At 49.0% G+C, this 22433-nt stretch overlaps 1 protein-coding gene and 1 long non-coding RNA gene across 2 annotated transcripts in view; one reads left to right on the forward strand and one right to left on the reverse strand.

Moving 5' to 3' along the window:
* nrxn3a (neurexin 3a) overlaps positions 1 to 22433 on the forward strand; it is a 2368971-nt gene that overhangs the window by 742588 nt on the left and 1603950 nt on the right. The gene's annotated exons all lie outside the window — the stretch shown is intronic.
* Positions 3470 to 15092, reverse strand: LOC140407930 (uncharacterized). Its single transcript, XR_011939901.1, has 2 exons — positions 14958 to 15092; positions 3470 to 5045 (listed from the first exon to the last, which is right to left on the reverse strand). It is a non-coding gene; the product is annotated as an uncharacterized lncRNA (long non-coding RNA).

Raw genomic sequence — 22433 nt, forward strand, 5'->3', positions numbered from 1 at the left:
ACGCGCCGTGTTCAAGCTTCTCCATCCTTACTATTTTGCCAATTGCATTGAATCTGTAGCGTCTAGTTACTGGTCTTCCTGCAAATGGAAACAGATTTTCCCCATCTAGAAAGACAACTCTGAATTTTAAACACCTCTATTAAATCTCTCCTTAATCTTCTCTGAATAATACAATCCCAGTTTTTCTAGTCCATCCCGGTGGAATCACTGAACATCTTCTTTCCATCAGATTCACTGGGTGTTAATCAGGATTGGGAATTTTGTATCTGTAATTTCCCCGTTACATCCTGCGGATTACCGTTGACCAGAAGGTGATCTGGACTAGCCATATTGATACTGTGGCGACATGAGCAGCACGGTAGCACAGTGGTTAGCACAGTTGTTTCGCAGCTCCAGGTTCCCAGGTTCGATTGCGGCTTGGGTCACTATCTGTGCGGAGTCTGCACGTTCTCCCCGTGCCTGCGCGGGTTTCCTCCGGGTGCTCCGGTTTCCTCCCACAGTCCAAAGACGTGTAAGTTAGGTGGATTGGCCATGATAAATTGCCCTTCGTGTCCAATGAGGTTAGGTGGGGTTGCTGGGTTACGGGGATGGGATGGGCTTTGGTGGGGTGCTCTTTCCAAGGGCCGGTGCTGACTCAATGGCCGAATGGCCTCCTTCTGCACTGTAAATTCCATGATTCTCTGAGCAGGCCAATGGCTAGGAATCTTGCAGTGAGTAACTTACTTCCTGACTCCCCAAAGCCTGTCCACAATTGACAAGGTGTGTGATGGAATACTCCCCACTTGCCATCATTTTAAAAAAAAAAAAAAAATTTTGAGTACCCAATTCATTTTTTCCAATTAAGGGACAATTTAGTGTGGCCAATCCACCTAGCCTGCACATCTTTGGGTTGTGGGGGCGAAACCCACGCAAACACGGGGAGAATGTGCAAACTCCACACGGACGGTGACCCAGAGCCGGGATTGAACCTGGGACATCGGCGCTGTGAGGCAGCAGGGCTAACCCTCTGCGCCACCGTTTTGCCCTCCCACTTGTCTTAATGGCTGCAGTCGCAACAACACACAGGGAGCTCATTACCATGCAGGACAAAGCAGCCCACTTGATTAGCACCCCTGCCAGACATTTACATTCCCTCCACCACCAATGCACAGTAGCAGCCGTGTGCACCATCTACAAAATGCACCGGAACAACTCACCAACACTCCTTAGATAGCACCTTCCAAATCAATAACCGCTACCACCCAGTAGGAAAAGGCCAGCAGATACCTGGGAACGCCGCCATCTGCAAGCTCCCATATAAGTCACTCGTTAGTCCAAAGATGTGCAGGTTAGGTGGATTGGCCATGATAAATTGCCCTTAGTGTCCAAAATTGCCCTCAGTGTTGGGTGGGGTTACTGGGTTATGGGGATAGGGCCACTCCCCATCACCCCACCTAACCTTTGGGCGCGTGGCGGCAATTTGGCGTGGCCAATCCACCTAGCCTGCGCATCTTTGGGCTGCGGGAGGAAACCGGAGCACCTGGAGGAAAACCCACGCAGACACGGGGAGAACGCGCAGCCTCCACACAGACAGCCACCCGAGGTCGGATAAATAGGTGAATGCCAGGGTGAGCCTTGGTTCTGATGCCTCTCATTATTGAGCAGTCGGGCTAGCTGCCAAGGCTTGCATGTGGAAGCTATGCGTTTTGATACGGTCCCAGCAGATGATTGGGGCGTAAACCACGTACACTCCAGTCAGGAGCCAAAACATTTGAAACGGTGAGGGGGAAATTCATAAAGGTTTAGAGGCACGATTTTGCTTGTGCACTTGCTGATGGATTAGAGAGTTAAGGTGCTGCTGTCCTGTCTGCTGAAGCACCACAAGCTGATCCTTAGCAGTAAGTGAATCATTCTCAGGCCTTTTGCTACATACAAGCCACTGGAATACACAAAGCCAGCTACCTCTTCTCGAACTCCCGCTGTTTAATTGGCTAATTAACTGCAATGAACTGCTGTTTGCACTTCAGCGGAGCGACGCTCATCGAATATTCACTTCTGTGACATTGCATGAAAATGCTTCATTGAACTGCCAAAATTCTGTGGCTGGCAGCCAGGAAATGAAGGGAGGGAGAAAGCTGCGAGGGAGAGGTGTGCAAACAAAATGAAGGAAAGAAAGCATTTTCTCACCATAATGTTGGTGAAGTCAATATAACATGCCCGAGTCTCGTTTACACGCATTGAAGTGAATTATTTAATGGCAAGTTTTTGGCATCAGAACTTTTCCCAGCCTTCATAGAAACATCGGCCTGGATTCTCCGATTCTGAGGCTAAGTCCCCACACTGGCGTGGGAAAGGTTTTACGACAGGAGTAAATGGCGTAAAAGGGCCTCCAATCCTCTGTTTGGACAAGGGCTAGCATGCCGGCATCGTAGGGCACCCGAGCTGTCGATATGGCCCGGAGAATTGCCAGGTCCGTAGCCGCGCACTTGCACGGCTGCAGCTTGCAGCGGCCGTGCCGTGCAATATGTGCCCCCACAGTGCCCCTAGCCCCTGATAGTTCCCCCTCTGCACGCGGAGCCCCCCCCCCCCCCCCCGACTGTGGCGGCAGCCGCCACACTGAGTTCCCGACGGGTGGGACCACACGCGACCGACGCCGTTGGGAACCCGGCCGGTCAGGGGCGGAGCATCGAGGGGGGGGGGGCCTCAGGCAATGTCCAGAGGCCATCGATACGTGGCGTGGCGCCGAGTACGCCGCTTTGGAGGGCGTGGAGCATCGCGAAAGCGGCGCCACCCCTGGTTTGGTCGGGATCTTTGATTCTCCAGCCGATCGCCGAATGCGATATCGGCATCGGCGACCGGAGAATCCAGCCCATAATATTTTGGGGGAATACTAAAGGTAAATCAGAATGGAGACGAGGGGGCGATTCACCGGAAGGATTTCAGTCTCGCGTTTAGCGAGTGTTTCATGCCTGCTGCAGCGCAAAGAAACATCTCGTACCTCAACGGCACTTTGCCAGCTCGCCCGCAGGAAAGGCTTGGAGTGCCATTATGGGCTGCCCCAATCTTTCCCTTCCCTTTCAGAGCCTCCCCCCATTTTAAATCCACCTCCTCCCCCAGTAATCCTCCCCTCAACCCCCTCCCGCCCCCCCCCCCCCCCCCCCCCAACCTGGAAAGGCACATCGGGCCCATTCCCTGGCTGTGCCAAACTGGCACCCGTAACCCAGGCATTACCAGCCTGGTACCCTGACAGTGCCCCTTGCAACCTGGCAGTGCCACCCAGCCACCGTGGTAGTGACAGGGTGGCAATGTCGGTGCCCAGGTGAGTTGACACTGCCAGGGTGCCAGGCCAGCAGTGCCCGGTGTTGCTAACTTTTGCCTTAGTTTAATTGCTCTGTTTTATCACCTTTGCTCTTGAGTCGCCAGGTATCTTTATGATACCGCCACATGGTTCAAGTCCGAGTAATGATCAATAATCCAACACACCGATTAGTAAGATTTAAATCAAAGCACATTTATTATACACAGTAATCACTACTCATGCGTAAATTCTACGTCTAAGCTACTTCTACGACTAACAGGCCAATACTTAACTCGGAACTGGCCCACCAGGTCAGGGAAACGAATGGCCTTTCGTTCGGGTTCTGAGCCTGCGGGATTTGAAGTTGGTACAGATTGGTAGCTAGGAGCGCCTATCTCATAGCGAGCGTTGAAGTAAGACTTACTGGATTTCAGCGATGGCTGGACATGTCACTGTCAAGGGTTGGTTCGCGTTGCTGAGTGACCCGGTCAAGAAGAGAAGAGAAGGACGATTTGAACTTGGACTCTATTCTTATAGTCCCCAGGGGCTTCCCGCCTTTCGGGGCGGACCCTGTACCTGGTTCCAAGTGATTGGACTTGTCCCAATCGCTTGGTTCGATTTTCTCCAATGCTGGAGCGATTCCTTGATCGATGGGTGGTCTTGAGGTGGTCGTTCACCTCCCATTGTGTAGGCTCCTGCTGGCGCCAAAGAGTCTGGATTTGCTTTGTGTGTCTAAATGTTGCTCATTGTTCCCGGGGAATTACTCATTAATATGCAGATGGCTGGTGTTTTGTTATGCTGATGGTTGCCGGTATCGATCTTGTCTGGCCTTTCCAGAGGTAAATACACACTCAACCCGCAGCTGCTTGTTTGTGTCCTGTTGGCTGACTTTCCCATCAGCCTTTGCCGTTCGCCATTTTAAATTGGGGGTTAGCCATTCTAAATCGGGAGTTAGCCATTTTAACTGGCTACTTTCCCTCCTTGTGATCCTAACGCGAAGCGTGAAGGATCACATAACTATGTTGTTTTCCATTCCCTGACCTGGGGGGGACACTTCCTTCATGGCCTCTGTACTGACCATAGCTATGCACAAAATTTTTTTAACTAACAATTCTGAGGGCGCTATGTCAGACAGGGACATGCATTACAAAACAATAAACTGGGAACCTCTAAGTATTCTTAATATACTACACTCACTTAAACATTTCATTATCCTACCTTCCTCAATCATACAACAAAATCATAGCATTTCATACACAGTCTTTCCTGGCTTGGCAGTCAAGCTCAGGATCATACAATTTGCTCATGAAAAGTTCTTTACATTTCTTTATTTACAATAAACGCAAGTGACTGCACTTTATTATAGATCGCGGGGGTCGGGGGTCTGGTCGTAACCGAACATAGGGCTTCTGATCCTATACACCGGGGTTCGAGCGCGGTAGGCTCTCCTTCTCCATTTCCGTAGACGCATAGTCCCCACAATGCAGCAGAGTATCGCTAATGCCAGTAATGTTTCGATTACATAGGACAGGGAGTACCAGGTTATAAACCTGTCACACCAAGATGATGTGGTGTCGCTGGTGACTGGGCTCTGGGTACTGCGGGGAAGTGAAACATTAACAGCTGGGGGGGCTTGAAGTCATGGGGTTCGCGTTCACGCACAACCAAAAGTCCAAAATCATGAGGGTGATCCACGTGAAGGAAGTCCTCATGGCTCTTCTCTTTCCTTTTCTTTCTTCTCTTCTCCGGTCCTGGAGCTTCTGGAGTTCTGTGAAAACAAGCATAGTGTCAAAACTATCTTTGTTTAATATCTCATACGATAGTGTGTCTGTCCTGTAGTGCCAATTACTCCCTTTATAATTGGTCACTATGTGTGACTCCCTCATTTTTTTTTTCAAAAACAAATTTTAGGACACGGCACACTTCCCAATGATGAACCAGTGCGAGCCGTCTCGCAAACTGTGCAATTTACCATCCAAATGTTTCAGGATGTAAATAGCAGATGGTCGGCAACCTAAAGGTTACCTAAAGAAAACAAAACTTTTTGAACTGAAAAAATGCCAAAATGAGGTGCGTATGGGCTGCGACGGGTGAGAGTTGGATGGAGTCCCCGGGTAGGACGGCTACCAATGCCGTGTCTCTCCTACCCGAGCGTAGTTGACCAGAGGGGGGGTTCCCAGGCAGGGCAGGTCCCAAGCCGTTTCTCCACTGCCTGAGCAACCGACAAGAACGGGCAAAAAAATGTAGTCATCGTGGTGGGGCTGCCGTAGTTGTTCTACCTTCGAACCAGAAGGGCAGTTACGAACGGGCGTCTGGTTCCTTAACCAGGCTCTGCAGACAAGCTCTCAGAGGTTTCTGCTGAACTGGTGTCTGGCAATAGTGAGTCTCTGTAGGCAAGTCCTCAGAGGTTTCGGCCGAATAGGCGTGGGGCAGTGAGAAAAGATTCTCCTGTCGGACATACAACATTTAACAAACGTACAAACAACATAAAACATTCTGCAGGTTCCATCAGAAAGGACAACACTTCTCCCAAGCGGTTCCTTTTAAAACATCATCTGGACACCTCAGTTCTTGGTTGCGAACAGGGTCGCAAAGGGGTTCTCGGTTTGGGAGTCAGACTCCAAGTCATCATCTTCTCCCGGGTGCCAAACCCTTGAGTGTATCAGGGCTGAAAGGACTGCATGGTGTGAGGTGGGGTCGCTCTCGTCGTTGCGGACGAGTCTGAACGAGTTATCTCGGTGCCAGTAATTGGTGTCTAGCTGTGTGGGGACAAAATCGGGGTCGTCAGTGTGGTTCGGTGGTCGGTGGTGGGGTTTGTTCAGGAAAGTGATCATGAAGGGATCACTTGGATCGTAGTCGGAATCGCTGGGTGTGGGTCCTGTTGCATGATAGTAGGGAGGCGTGCTGTGGCTATCGTCCGAGTCACAGTCGCTGTCTCTGCTGCTGCAGTCTGTGGGCGTTCCGGGGCAGAGTGTATATTTCGGGGGTGGAGTCGAGGTCGAGTCCGTGGCTGGGCTGGACGTGGTGAGGGTTGGTAGGGTTACGTTGGCTGTGGGCGGGGTGTGGTGTGCTGCGTCGAGCATGACGTGGTGTGCGTGGTTTGACTGTGTTCCATATGCCTTCAGCTGGTTTATATGGAACCACGCAGTCTTACCATTGGGGTACTTTATTTTATAAACGGAAGGGCTTACTTTATCCTCAATGGAATACGGACCCGAGTGTTTTGGTGACAGGAATGTGCTGGGGTTATATACAGAGAGCATAACTTGCTGTCCTATACTGTACTCAGTCGCATGCACTGTCTTGTCGAAACAGGCCTTGCTCTGTTTCTTTCTGATGCCCAATTTTACTGCGGCTGCTAGCTGAGCCGTTTTAACATTTTCCACTAATTGTTGTACTGCTTTCTCGTGTGTGAGGGCCGTCACTTCGGGGCTGGTCAAGTCCAAACCTAACAAATATTCTGTGCCTTTCATGGGGCGTCCGGTCATGAGGGTGTGTGGGGTGTAACCTGTGGAAGTAGAAATTGTGTTGCGCAAAAACATCAGCGCAAAAGGGAGAACTGAGTCCCAAGTGGTGGTGTTCTGCTGGACCATTTTTCTGAGGGTGGATTTTAAGGTCCGATTCATGCACCCCACGATACCACTCGACTGTGGGTGGTATGCAATGTGGAATTTGTGGGTGATGCCAAATGTCGTGAGGATGTTCTGCATGACACGTCCCGTAAAATGGGAGCCTTGGTCGGATTCAATGCTGCGGGGGAGTCCCCATCTTGTAAAGATGTGGTGGGTCAAAACCTTGGCTGTGGTTTTTGCAGTGTTTGTGCGGGCTGGGAATGCTTCCACCCATTTGGTAAATGTGTCAATTACCACAAGTACATATTTATAGCCATTCCTGCAAGGGGGCAATGGTCCTATAAAATCGATCTGGAGGTTAGTCCAGGGGCCATTAACGGGTTGGGTGTGGCTGAGTTGAGCCTTTTTGGCATATCTGTCCGGATTATTCTGGGCGCAGATAAGACAATTTTCAATGTAATGGTTTACATCTTCCTTTAAATTCGGCCACCAACAAAGCTGCTTGAGATGGGCTGTAGTGGGATCGATTCCCTGATGTCCATGACCGTCATGGAACAAACAAATCAATTGATTCCTGTCCTGTTCAGGAACCACATAAAGGGTGTCTTTTAACACCACACCGTCATGTGTGGTCAGTGCATTTCTAAATCTCTCATAGGGAGCTGGATATTTCCTTTTTACAATCTCCCTGAGATTGCTGTCCTGCTTCTTGGCCTTCACTAGATCCCCGATCTTTGTCTGTGAGACCTGAACTGCACTCACTGGTGCGCCTTCGGGGGGTGTCCAACAATATCCGTGCCTGGAACCTGCTTTGGCCAGTGCGTCGGCTTTCACATTTCCTGGGGGGGAGGAACGATGGTGACTGTGGATTTTGATTATCCCTTAAGTCCTGTTCTGGGCTCTTTCTAAAATATGACGGAACAATGGGGCTGAGGGGAGGGGTTTTCCATCTGCGGAAACAAACCCTCTTGCTTTCCACAGGGGCAGAGATTCTGTGAGACTGTTGCAGACATCGAGGCTGTCCGAGTATATGTCTGCTGGGCTGGGGAAGGAATCTGGGTGCTCAACTATATATGCGATGGCCGCAAGCTCTGCTGCCTGTGTCCGGGTAGTTTTAACGATATTTCCTCGAGGGCGCGACCCTGCGCGTCCTCGACATAGATACCGCAACCTGTTATGTGTTTCCCATCCAAGACTGTGGAAGATCCATCCACATAGATCTTTATGGGCTCACACGTGTCCATGTGCTGGGGGCTCTGGGTTGAACTATCTATCTTTCTGGGGGTTGTCTTAGCAATCAAGGGGCCTTTGTTGTGGTATGGAGAGATAATTTCGCATTCATGGGGGGTTCCGGGGTACTGTAAATTGTCGGCTAAATAGGTGTGCGTCTTTGTCCTTTTAACAGTGATGTCCCGTCCCTGCAAGAGAAGGATCCATCTAGCTGCTCTTATTTGACTGACGGTACCGTCCTTGAGTCGTCCGTCCAGTAAAGGTTGGGTGGGGGTGTATTCGGTGAGAATTGTGATGGGGTTCAGTCCGGTAATATATGCAAAATACTGGACTGCCCAGAATACTGCGAGCAGGTGCCTCTCACAGGCTGAAAATCCTTGCTCCACAGCATCTAAAATTCTGGAGGCGTAAGCTACGGGCCTTAACTGGTCGTGCCGTTCCTGGAGGAGCACAGCCGAAAGGGTGCGGTCTGTGGTCGCTACCTCTATAGCGTAAGGGGAAAGCGGGTCTGGAACTTATAGTGCGGGGGCTGCTATGAGTGCCTGTTTTAAAGAGTCCACAGCATCCGTATGCTGCGGAAGCCATTCCCAGGGGGCTCCTTTCTTTAGGAGGTCTGAGAGGGGTGCTGCCTTGCTGGCGAAACCGTCAATGTGATTTCGGCAGTAGCCAACCAGTCCTAAAAATGACCGGAGGGCTGAAACGTTCTGGGGAAGGGGCAATTTAGCAATCGAGTCAACCTTTTATGCTCGATCTCGCGTTTACCGTGCGTGATAATTGTTCCCAAATATATCACTTTTTCGTCCAAAATCTGGGCCTTTTTGGGGTTGACTTTACAACCGATTGAGTGTAATAGTTCCAGGAGTTCGGACAGAAGCTCAATGTGCTCTTCCTTGGTGTCTGTCTGCAGTAGTAGGTCATCTACATACTGTACCAGATATTCGGGGCGAGAGAATTTGGCTAAACCATTTGCCAGCTGTCGGTGGAAAATGGAGGAGGAGTTGTGGAAGCCTTGTGGCAGGCATGTCCACGTGTACTGCTGCGCTTTAAAGGTGAAGGCAAATTTGTACTGGCATGCCTTTGCCAATGGAATGGACCAGAATCCATTACTGACGTCCAAAACCGTAAAGAATCGGGAATTGAGTCCCTGCTTGAGCATGGTCTCGGGACTTGTTGCTACTGTGGGGGCTGCTGCAGGGGTGATTTTGTTGAGTCCCTGGTAATCGATGGTCAGTCGCCATGATCCATCGGGCTTGCTCACTGGCCAAATCGGGGCATTATTAGTGGAGGCTACGGATCTAAGTACGCCCTGCTCTAATAAGCTTTCTATGACCTTGGAGATTTCTCCCTCTGCCTCTCGGGGAAATCCATATTGTTTTGGGGGTCTAGGGTCAGGTGATGTTACTTGTATGGAGCCAGTCATCCGTCCACAGTCGTGCTTGTGGGTCGCAAATGCTGCCCTGTTCTTTTGCAGAACTGCCCGAACCTGCTTGTCCGTACTAAGCGTGGTCGGGTTGAACCAAAATTCGCCTACGGCGCTAATTTTGTTCATGTACTCTCTTATGTTGAGCGTTGTGGGGGCTCTTGCGGATTTTGACATCTTCCAGACACACTGGTTGACTGGATCGAATGAAAGGTGGTGGGAATTCATAAAATCAATCCCCAGAATGTGTTCTGCTGTGTGGGGCAGGTCAACTAAAACCACGGGGTGCTTGGTGGTGATGGTTCCGATTTGAATGGGTACAGGGGCTGTGATGTGTCCCTGCTGTGAGTGGCCTGTAAAGCCGCTGAGGGTGATAGTGGCTGTAGTGGGCCACGTGTCTTTTTGAAACAGGGTGGAGGAATTTATTGTGGTGCGGGACCCTCCTGTGTCCCAGAGAAATTTGATGGGCTGTCCCCGAATTTTTGCTGCAACTACCGGTCATCCGGACCTATCCCAAAGGGTGTCGCAGACCCAACTGGGGGAGCCCGTACACCGTCAGTCCGTTCCAGTCAAGTTCGTCTGATCTGAACGGGCGCTAACGCTATGAATGGGCTCTGTCTTTTTCTTAATCAGAGTGCCCATCTGCTGGGCTCCTGTGGCTTTTTAGGGGCATTGCACTCTCTTGTGAAGTGTCCCAACTATCCGCAGTTGTAACACTCTTGTGACTTGGGTGGGGGGCTGTTCTTTCCCTCATTCACCCTTGCGGGGTTCTGGTGTGTTTTTACTGCCTGCATATCTGGGCGGCCTGCTTTTCCTCGCTATTCTTAACTGTGGGTTTACTTTGAACAGATTGCTCCCAAGCGCGGGACAATCTTTTCACTACCCACTTCTCGTTATGGGCCTCCTCTGAGGGATCATAACTCGTACAGGCTTTCTGTCCTGTTTCTGTGGCATGGGAGATAAGGGTGCGGGTCCATTTGGCCATGTTGTCTGGGGACAAATGGGCACGGTCTACGTCTCCAAAAACTGCTGCAAAGTGAATCCACAGGCATCCAGCAAACGCTGCGGGGTGCTCGGATTTCTTTTGCCTACATTTATTGAGGCCATCTACGGGGTAACCCCGGTTATACCCGATCGCATCCAGGATCGCGGTATACATTTCTGCAAGGGTGCCTCCTCCTACGTTCTGTGGGTCGGGAAGGGCTGCTGCTACAGATGGGTCTAAACTTAAAACGGTGAGCTTTACATGCTCTCGCTCATCCAGGCCGTACATGGTCGCCTGATGTTTAACTGTGGCAAATAAATGGTGGGGGGTCTGAGGTGGGGAGGAACGGTGTGATCTTATCGCACGCGTCCCGTAATTGGGTCACTGTTAGGGGGGTGTAGTATAGAAATTCCGTGTCGTCTACTATGGCTGTGCGGCGGGCGGGTGGTCACTGGGTTCATTGGAGCCTGAACTATCTGCTGTGTGGGGGGTTGGGGCGCTTTTCTCTTTTGTGACTTTCCCTGCGCACATGTTCCCATAACATATCTCTGCACTGTTTCGTTCAATTCTTCCCAATCAGGGCCATCTTCCTGATCTAATCTTTCTCCAAAAGTTTCCTGAAAACCTTTCTGAACAGAAAGCAGTGATTGCAGCTCTGCAATCTGCTTCCAGCACTTTGCGTGATCTAAGGTGCTTTGTCTTTGTTCTGTGGTGGCAGCATGGAGTGCTCTTAATGCTGCCTTGAGGTCACTACACTGTTTTTGTAATGCTCTACCTGTTTTTCCGTTTCTTCTCGTACCAGGACTGCACGTTGCGTGTCCTGATAGGCCCTTTCGGATTGAGACTGGAAGCTGCTTAAGTGCGCCAGACAAGACTGGTGAGCCCTTTTGGCATCATCCACCTCTCCATCTTTTGCTGCCAATTTCCTTCTCAAGTCTAAATTCTCCTTTTCTACCTTGCTTACATCGCCCTTACTCATCCGATGTATGCCTTCTACTTCTTTCCGGAGCGTCCTAACGACCTCCTCTGTGCCTCACAATTGTGCCAAGCAGGATACGATTGCCATCGGCTTGCGAGCTTTCCCGAAGCCCTTTTTGTGGATCTCGCTCAGGTTCTCCCACCAAGTATGTCCTATACTCCTGGGACCTGATTCTTCGTTATCCCAGAATTCATTCCAAAGGGGCCATCCTTTATCCTTGAGATATTTCCTGATCTCTTCCTCCCAAATGGGACATTGTCCCACTCTACTGCTGCTGGTCGCTGCGTACGCAAATTCCTCGGGGTTCATGAGGCCCTGCATTGCCATCTTTCCTATCCGAATGCTTCTTTTAAAGTTGGAACAGGGGAGCTAAGGCGGTGCTGTAAATACGGGTACGGCTTTCGCTACTTTCCGATATACAAACTTCCGACAGTTTTGATGCAACAAAAATATATCAGTTTTACTTATCGCCCTGTTAGTTACACATGCATACACACACTTCCGAATTATGACTATTGATCAGAACTGCTTGAACACTTGTGGTTTTCTGTTACCAATTGGATCTCCAATTCAAATTCTGTGTTCTCCCAGAGTGGTTTTCCACTTCTAGATCGGGTCCCGTCAGGATGCCGCCAAATCCGGGTGCTGGGGGAGTGCCAGGGTACCACCCTGAACTGTCCCCCGTCATCCAGGGGGTCTCGAATGGCCTGGGCGATTTCCCCCTGCAATATGCCTGGTCCACAGTACTAAACGGTGCCGTGGCGAGGTCTCCCAGTCCTGGGTGAATTTGGTGAATGTATATTTAAATGAGCCATACAGCTCATTTACATATGCTAATCTGGGCCAGGTCCAGTGAGGCCGAGATCCAGATCGCGACATCTCACAAGGTTCAAGCGGGAATCCAGCGAGATGTTTCAAGCGTCGCAAATCTCGCAAGAGCGGCCGAGTCCTGACGCCCAAGTCGGGCACGATGAGGCCGCTGAATCGCGCCCTACGTCCAAGTCCGGCACTTCATCATATCCTGCAGGACGCCTTACACTTCGCAACCTCAGAACATCTCAAAAATGCTTTGCACCACTTTGGAGTATAGTCACTGCTATAAGTGGGAAATCTGACAGCCAATCTGTGTTCAGCAAGATCCCATGCAGCCATGACTGAACAATCTGCTTTGATGATGTTTGTTGGGAAAGAAAGAACGGCCAAGACTCCAGGACTACCTGTGCTGGTCTTCAGAATAGTTCCAAAAGATCTCGAACTGCACCTGAGGGGACAGGCCTTGGTTTTATGATCTATCCGATAGATGACACCACTGACAACGCAGCACCTGTGACAGTGAAGGTTTTGATTTTAGCTGTGTTCTGAAACCTGTCCATTTCAGATGGACCCCGTGCAATTATTTATTCCAATGCAGCCAGAGTAGAATCAAATTTCCATTAGTTTGTGAGTGGCTATTCCTTAAGTTGAGGTGATTGGCCTGTGGGCATTTAGGGGGGAAATTGATGTCCCGGAATCATTGACTCTAACGTTCCAACGGCACAACAGCACTCACTTTGCCTGTTTCTTTAAATCATTTCAACTGGGCATTGGACGCTAGCATTAGTGGGGAATGGGGTTTTTCCGTACTACTCCTGGAGTGTGTTCCCGGCGGCAGGACCAGAAGGTCCCGCCGCTGTCAATGGGATTTCCCATTGAGTCCACCCTCCGTGGCGGGAGATCCGTTGTTGGCGGGTCTGGAAGGTCCCGCTGGCGAGAATATCCGGAAATCCCCCCCCGCCACTGTCTTTTGTTTTAACAAAGAACAAAGAAAAGTACAGCACAGGAACAGGCCCTTCGACCCTCCAAGCCCGTGCCGACCACGCTGCCCGTCTAAACTAAAATCTTCTACACTTCCTGGGTCCGTATCCCTCTAGTCCCATCCTATTCATGTATTTGTCAAGATGCCCCTTAAACGTCACTATCGTCCCTGCTTCCACCACCTCCTCTGGCACCCACTACCCTCTGCGTAAAAAACTTGCCTCGTACATTTCCTCTAAACCTTGCCCTCGCACCTTAAACCTATGCCCCCGAGTAATTGACCCCCGACCCTGGGAAAAAGTCTCTGACTATCCAAAGCCTCTGACTGCCCTCAGACCCGCGAGATCCATGCTAATTCAGAAAGTATTGATTCTGCCCAGTTGCCTGGCATTTACTTGGTAATTCTTGATTGCTGCCACTTACATTTAATGGGGAATTACATCGCATTTACAGCCTAGAAATAGGCCGTTCGGCCCAACTGATCCATGCTGGTGATTAGTCATAACACAAGCCACCCCTCACCCTACTTCATCCAACCGGATTCGCATCTCCTTCTTTTCCATTTTCCCTCTTGTGCTTATCCAGCTTCTCCTGAAATACCTATGCCATTTGGCTCAATGAACAGATGGACACACAGACGAATTGCGAACAGAAGGAGGCCACTCATCCCCTCGAGCCAGCTCTGCCAGTTAATAAGACCACGACTGATGTAACCCTAGCCCCGACTTCACGTTCCTGCCGAACCTGATAACCTTTCACACCCTTGCTTCTCAATGACCTGTCTACCTCTGCCTCAAAGATATTCAATGACTTTGCCTCAATCGCCTTTTGAGGAAGGGAGTTCCAAAATCTCACCACCCTCCTAGAGTCAGAAACAAATCCTCGTCTCGGTCTTGAATGGGCGACCCCTTAATTTTCAAGGGTGGCCTCTAGTTCTAGATTCTCTGACAAGAGGGACCATCCTCTCCACATCCATCCTGTCAAGATCTTTCAAATTCTTTGTTTCAAACAAGTCGCCTATTACTCTTCTAAACCCCAGTGGACACGAGCCTCTCCAACATTTCTGCATAAAACCATCCGCCCAGTCCAGGTATTAATCTAGTAAAATGCCTCTGAATTGCTGCCATACATAGATTTATGTAGAATTTTACAGTGCAGAAGGAGGCCATTCGGCCCATCGAGTCTGCACCAGGTCTTGGAAAGAGCACCCTACCCAAGGTCAACACCTCCACCCTATCCCCATAACCCAGCAACCCCACCTAATCCCCATAACCCAGTAACCCCACCCAACACTAAAAGCAATTTTTGGACACTATGGGCAATTTAGCATGGCCAATCCACCTAACCCGCACATCTTTGGACTGTGGGAGGAAACCGGAGCACCCGGAGGAAACCCACGCACACACGGGGAGAATGTGCAGACTCCACACAGACAGTAACCCAAGCCAGGAATCGAAACTGGGACCCTGGAGCTGTGAAGCAATTGTGCTATCCACAATGCTACCGTGCTGCCTCCTTTTCGTTTATGTCCTTCTTTGAATGAGGAAACCAATACTGTACACCGTACTCTATATGTGGTCTCATCAATGCCCTGTATAACTGAACCTTAACCTCCTTATTCCTGCATTCAATTCCCCCCACCCAATAAGTGATAAAGTTCAATTAACTTTGCTAGTTACTCGCTGCACCTGTATACTAACCTTTAGTGATTCATGCACGAGGACACCCAGGTCCCTCTACATCTCAGACCTCTGCAAACTTTCACCATTTTGGATGGGTTGAGAGTTTCAGAAGTAGCTATTTGCATTAGGTATGAGAAGTGCCTTGCATCGGAAATGAACTCTGTGCTTGCAAAGTCACGTTTATATGGTGGAAGTATTTGCCCTGTGAGAAGTCCATTGAAAGCAATTCTGGAGTTCCGGGAATCAGATATGCATAATAATGAACCTATCAATTACTCCTAAGTAAAACTGGACATGGCCCTGGTGTGCTACTTGAGCACAAAAATTCTGACAGTGTAGCTCGTTTCATGGTAAAAGCAAATTACTGCGGAATCTGAAACCAAAGAGGAAATGCTGGAAAATCTCAGCAGGTCTGGCAGCATCTGTACAGTAAGAAGTCTTACAACACCAGGTTAAAGTCCAACAGGTTTGTTTCGATGTCACTAGCTTTCGGAGCGCTGCTCCTTCCTCAGGTGAATGAAGAGGTATGTTCCAGAAACACATATATAGACAAATTCAAAGATGCCAAACAATGCTTGGAATGCGGCCATTAGCAGGTGATTAAATCTTTACAGATCCAGTGATGGGGTGACCCCAGGTTAAAGAGGTGTGAATTGCATCAAGCCAGGACAGTTGGTAGGATTTTGCAGGCCAGATGGTGGGGGATGAATGCAATGCGACATGAATCCCAGGTCCCGGTTGAGGCCGCACTCATGTGTGCGGAACTTGGCTATAAGTTTCTGCTCGGCGATTCTGCATTGTCGGGCGTCCTGAAGGCCGCCTTGGAGAACACTTACCCGGAGATCAGAGGCTGAATGCCCTTGACTGCTGAAGTGTTCCCCGACTGTAGGGAGAGAAAAGAGCTAACGTTTCGAGTCCAGATGACCCTTTGTCAATGTTTCGACACAGTGCTGCTCTTCCAATCAGGAAAAAATAAATATAGCAGAATATACATAGATTAACATAGAATTTACAGTGCAGAAGGAGGCCATTCGGCCCATCGAGACTACACCGGCTCTTGGAAAGAGCACCCTACCCAAGGTCAACACCTCCACCCGATCCCCATAACCCAGTAACCCCACCCAACACTAAGGGCAATTTTGGACACTAAGGGCAATTTATCATGGCCAGACCACCTAACCTGCACATCTTTGGACTGTGGGAGGAAACCGGAGCAAACCCACGCACACACGGGGACGATGTGCAGACACCACACAGACAGTGGCCCAAGCCGGAATCGAACCTGGGACCCTGGAGTCCACAATGCTACCGCGCTGCCCCAGAATAGTGCTTGGATCCTGTGAAATATTCTCTCACTCAAACTGTGACCATTGCGCTTAATCTCCTGTAGGAAGGCGCTGCTTAATTTGAATCCGGCCCCCTGGAGGCACAGCAGGTATACGGCAGAACGACTGCTTCATCCACCATTCAACTCTGGCAACTTGCTTTCTTCATTCACGAAAGGGCAATAACCGCGGTGACCCGTAGAACATCTGCCGCAATGTGAAACCGGGTATTAGGCCTGGCGCATTTCCCCCCTTCTTTTTTTTGTTGAAAAAAGAAAATGTTTTAAAGCAGCCCTTCCTTCTTTTTTCAAACTTCTTATCGCTGCCGTCCTGAATGACGACCTGACGAAAAATCTTCTGACCTGCCAGACCGAATGTTAGGCCGGTGAAGGATTACATTATCATGAATATGACGGCGATAGATGTATTAAAGGACTGTTGATTAATTCAGCTGCTCAAAAATATAGATTGAGTGATTCAAAATGTTTAAGCCATCATGGAGTCATGGAGATGTAATCTATATTAGAACAAATGGTCCCTTACGTTCCAACCATCAATTCTAATTTTAACCTGTCTGGGACACAGATAAGGTTCCGCCGGAGCTCAGCACTTATTCATTTTCTCACACACAGTGGCAGGTGGGTAATCAGCTATTAATGGCCTTGCCATAATTGACTTTTTCTATTGAAAATTTTTTTTTTGAAGAGGAAGAAAAGGCTGAAGGCAGACGTCAATCATTTTTACACTGTATTAATGACTCTATCAAGGTAGGGGAGGATGTAAATTATAACCAGAGGCAGCAATTTAATATCTAAATACTGTGACAGGTGACTTTGAAAGAATGATAACAAAATGCGCAGGGATAAAACAACTTCCATTTCAAACAATACTCTTGTCACCTGTTTAAAATATGCATTTTCCCCATGATACTTGACACAGCGTGGAATGGTAAAGATATGTCAGCCCTGTTATATATGTTGGCTTTTATTTTCAGAGTGGATCAATTTTCTCTATTTTCTCTCCTAATCCTCTGAAAGCTCTAAGGCACATATCCGCGTGATTACAAACCCTTACTAATAAACTAAGCATATCTTGTAGCCATCATTCTTGCAGACAGGGCGAATCTCTTCATAGATACACAGTAACTCAATCATGAGTCTGTCTATGTTCAAGGCGAAGAGGGAGAATTTTCACAGCTGTGTTGTGATGATCTGCAATGCGTTGCTTCAAAGGGGGGGCTCAGTGGTAACTTTCCAAAGGTAGTGGAAATTGGAGGGCGATAGGGACGGAGCGGTGGCAGTCATTTTCAGAGCTGACACAGGAATAAGTGGACCAAATGGTTGTCTTCTGTGTTTGTACAATTCTGAAAGAACATCTGATCCACTTTGGTCTTTTTGTGGCTGTCAGAATTGAACTTGCTACAATGCCATCAGTTGCTGTGCCAATCAATTTCCCTTGGTTTTGCTTACAGAAGATCAAGACAGGTGTAGGGTGAGATTTTCCTACCGCGTTGTGCCCAGCTCCGATCCCGTTGGGCCGGGTGCATTGCGGGCGAGGCCCGTGGGCAGCACCGTAGCATTGTGGATAGCACAATTGCTTCACAGCTCCAGGGTCCCAGGTTCGATTCCGGCTTGGGTCACTGTCTGTGCCGATCTGAACATCCTCCCCGTGTGTGCGTGGGTTTCCTCCGGGTGCTGCGGTTTCCTCCCACAATCCAAAGATGTGCGGGTTAGGTGGATTGGCCATGCTAAATTGCCCTTAGTGTCCAAAATTGCCCTTAGTGTTGGGTGGGGTTACGGGGATAGGGTGGAGGTGTGGACCTTGGGTAGGGGGGCTCTTTCCAAGAGCCGGTGCAGACTCGATGGGCCGAATGGCCTCCTTCTGCACGGTAAATTCTATGAAAAAAAAAAATGTGTTTCACGCCCGGCGCCGAACCGATCACGAATCACCCGACCCGCTACACTTTGCGCGATCTGGATCACGCCCAACAATCATACTCAAATGAGCCATCCAAATATGCGCAACCCATTAGTGGCCGCATTCCCCCGGCTCCCAGTAGTTACCAGCGGGTCCTCACTCGGGCATGGTGTCCGCTTGCATGATGCTCATGGCGGGGGGCTTGCAGGCCATTGGAGCCGCAGGTGGCCAGGGACAGAGGCAGTGCTGCCCTGGCTCACTGGCAGTGCCAACCCGATACCCAGCAGTGCCAATCTCCTTTCAAAAGTTGTGGGTGTTTCTGGCTAGACTAGCATTTATTGCCCATTTATTGTGAGCTAAGTTCTGAGATAACGGCTTAGTGGTAATGTGGACTGGCAATCCTGAGATCCAGACTAATGCTGTGTGGACGTGGGTTCAAACCCCACCACCCCAGCCGGTGGAATTTGAATTCAATTTTTCAAAAAATTGCAATTGGAAGCTGGTCTCAGTAATGGCGACCATAAAACCATTGCTGATTGTTATAAAAACCTATCTTGTTCACAAATGTTCTTCAGGGAGGGAATCTGCAATCCTTACCCGGTCTGGCCTACATGTGACTCCAGACCCACAGCAATATGGTTAACTATTAACAGCCCCCTGAAATGGCCCAGCAATTCACTCCGTTCAAGGGAAATTAGTGCAACAAATATTGACCTTGCCAGTGACACCTCATCCCATGAAATGAATACACAAAAAAAAGACATAGTTGTCATCTCGAGTGGAGAGTGGATCAATGTTCGGATTCACCAGTGAGAGTTTTTTATATTTGTTCATGGGACGTGGGCATCGCTGGCTGGGCCAGCATTTACTGCCCATCCCTAATTGTCCTCGAGGGGGCAGTTAAGAGTTAACCACATTGCTGTGGGTCAGGAGTCACATGTAGGCCAGGCCAGGTAAGGACGGCAGATTTCCTTCCCTGAAGGACATGAATGAACCAGATGGGTTTTCATAACAGTCGACAATGGTTTCATGGCCATCATTAGACATTTTTAATTCCAGATTTTTATTGAATTCAAATTTCACCATCTGCAGTGTCAGGATTTGAACCTGGGTCCCCATGGCATTACTCTGAGTCTCTGGTTTACTAGTCCAGTGACAATACCACTGTGCCACCGCCTCCTCTTTCTTCCACGCTAACATTGACTGACAATGGTTGTATGGTTGATGGCTCAGTGAAACAAACCATCTTTGACAATACAGAGCTAACTTTTATGTGGCATCAAATCTTGTGGGTAAGCCAAGCTGATGTGTGTTACTGCAGTGGGAAGTGTCTGTTTCCAAAGCAAACCTGCAGTTTCCAAGTGTAACATGCAATAGGGAATTTTCATTAATTCATGTGAGATTTGCTGACTAAGCCAGCATTTGTTGCCATCCCCAATTCCCCTGGATAAGGTGGTGGTGGGCTGCCTTCTTGAACTGCTGCAGACCCTGTGGTGTAGGTACACCCACAGTGCTGTTAGCGAGCGAGTTCCAGGATTTTGACCCAGCGGCAGTGACGGAACGGCGGTATATTCCCAGATCAGGATGCTGAGTGGTTCGGAGGGGAACCTGCAGGTGGTGGTGTTCTCATGTGTCTGCTGTCCTCGCCCTTCTAGATGGTCATGTATTTGGAAGGTGGTGTGTAAGGAGCATTGGTGAGTTGCTGCAGTGCATCTTGTAGATGGTACACACGGCTGCTATTGTGCGTTGGTGATGGAGGGAGTGAATGTTTGTGGAAGGAGGAGCAATCAAGCGGACTGCCTTGCCCTGGGTGGTGTTGAGTTTCTTGAGTGTTGCATGCATCCAGACAAGTGGAGGGTATTCCATCACACTCCTGACTTGTGCCTTGTAGATGGTGGACAGGCTTTGGGGAGTCAGGAGGTGAGTTACTGACTGCAGGGATCCTGGCCTCAGCCCTGCTCTTGTAGCCACAGTATTTATCTGACTAGTCCAGTTCAGTTTCTGGTCAATGGTAACTCCCGGGATGTTGGTAGATATCGGTTAGAGTGTAGATATATCCCCTTTGTTGTAGTTATTATGATGAAGCTGTTCAGCTAAATGGAATTCTCAATGTAGCTGAGGAGTGCAATATCCCGAGATGTTTTTTAAAAAGTGGATCGTATTGCAGGTAGAAAGAAACACTGCAAAGGAATGTGAGCTTTCCGTCTTGATTCATTAGACTGCTGTGTAGCAGTCCTCACTAATGGAAACAGAGCTCTGTCATCTCTGACCTTCATGAACATGCAGCACAGGCACAGCCTTGCTGGGTGACATTGAGCAAAATAACATTGAACAGGAGTATTCATGATCTGAAGGAAGTGGTGGCAGTATTCTTCCCCATTTAATCACTGGGATTGGGGGGGTGAGGGGGAGCTGAGCTAAGGCTGGGGCATGAGGACAGAGAATACAACAGGTTCACAGCTGTTCAAGTGAAAGTCAGATCTTATCAGTGGTTTAAACGCATGGCTTTTCCCCATCAGCGGAGTTCTTTTGAAGTTGGTGTGTAGGAAATTCAGCAGCCATTATAAGCTCACAGTGAAGACCTAATCACACTGTAGCCAGAGATAGCCTTTTGTGATGTTGGTTGAGGGATGAATATTGGCCAGATCTTCCTCGGTGTTCTCCAGGATTAATTTCAGAGGGGCTGGGATACTCCAACCTCCCATCTGCGTGTTTCTCAGCGGCGGGAGGCGGCGCGCCGTTCGCTGCCGGCGGGATTTTCTATTGAGAATTTCCCATTGATTTCCCATTGAGGCCACCCTCTGATGCCGGGAAACCCACGGGAGGGGGTGGGCTGCCGGTGAGACCAGAAAATCCCACTGTCGGCAAACAGGCGGAGAATTCCGGCCAGGATGTTTTACGCCAACTTGGGGATAGCAGAAGAAGCCTAGGTTTAATGCCCCATTGACGAACTAAAATAACTTGCAGAGGTGGTATTTCTGGCACATAATTCCTGCCACAATTCCTAATTTTTCAAGTTTAATATATCTTTCTTTTTCCCCCCCTGTTCCTGTTGGAATAAGATTCCACAGATGCCATTGAGCTTCTGATGCCTTGGGTTCAGGTGTGTGGAAGGGGTGGGGGATGTATTGATAAACGTCCAGCTACGGGTGAGATGCATTGCAGCTGAGCCTGTTCCACATCGATACCTTCCCTACGTTGCAACGGTGACCAATCTTCAAAGATGTGTCAGCGCATTGGGGATATCGGGAGGTCGGGAAGGGTGCGACAGAAATACAAGTTTTATCTTTTAGCAGGAAGTCACCTGGATAACAATTGGAAGTAGATACATTGGAATTAAAAGCTAGTCTCAGTAATGGTGACCATGGCAACTGTCGGCAATTGTTGTAAAATCCCTGTCTGATTCACTAATGTCCTTCAGGGAAGGAAATCTGTCGTCTTGACCCACTCTGGCCTACATGTGGCTTCAGACTCCAGACCCACAGCAATGCAGATGACTCTTAGCTGCTGCTCCTCCCTCACCTGGCCTTTGCAAACCCCTGCCATCTGAACAAATCTGCCCCTGGAATATATTCTCAATGATGATAAGACTGAGTGATACAGACACAACTGAGAGTGTACGGGCAAGTTGTAAAGAGACTGAAAGGGGAGAGGAATAGATAATGACTGCGAGCAAAGAATAAGGGAGTAAAGAGAGATAGGTAAGGGATTAAAAAGAGATAGGTAAGGGATAAAATAGAGATAGGTAAGGGATCGAAGAGAGATAGGTAAGGGAGTGAAGAGAGATAGGTAAGGGAGTGAAGAGAGATAGGTAAGGGAGTAAAGAGAGATAGGTAAGCGAGTAAAGAGAGACGGGTAAGGGATTGAAGAGAGACAGGTAAGGGATTGAAGAGAGATAGGTAAGAGATTAAAGAGAGATAGGTAAGGAAGTAAAGAGAGATAGGTAACGGGTTGAAGCGAGACAGGTCAGGGAGTAAGAGAGATAGGTAAGGGATTGAAGAGAGATAGGTAAGGGATTGACGAGAGAGATATAACGGATTGACGAGAGATAGGTAAGAGATTGAAGAGACATAGGTAAGGGAGGAAAGAGAGATAGGTCAGGGATTCAAGAGAGATAGGTAAGGGATTGAAGAGAGATAGGTAAGAGATTGAAGAGAGATAGGTAAGGGAGGAAAGAGAGATAGGTCAGGGATTAACGAGTGATAGGTAAGATATTGAAGAGAGATAGGTAAGGGATTGAAGAGAGATAGGT

The sequence above is a fragment of the Scyliorhinus torazame genome, chromosome 2 (genome assembly GCF_047496885.1).
Source record: "Scyliorhinus torazame isolate Kashiwa2021f chromosome 2, sScyTor2.1, whole genome shotgun sequence".
NCBI lineage: Eukaryota > Metazoa > Chordata > Chondrichthyes > Carcharhiniformes > Scyliorhinidae > Scyliorhinus > Scyliorhinus torazame.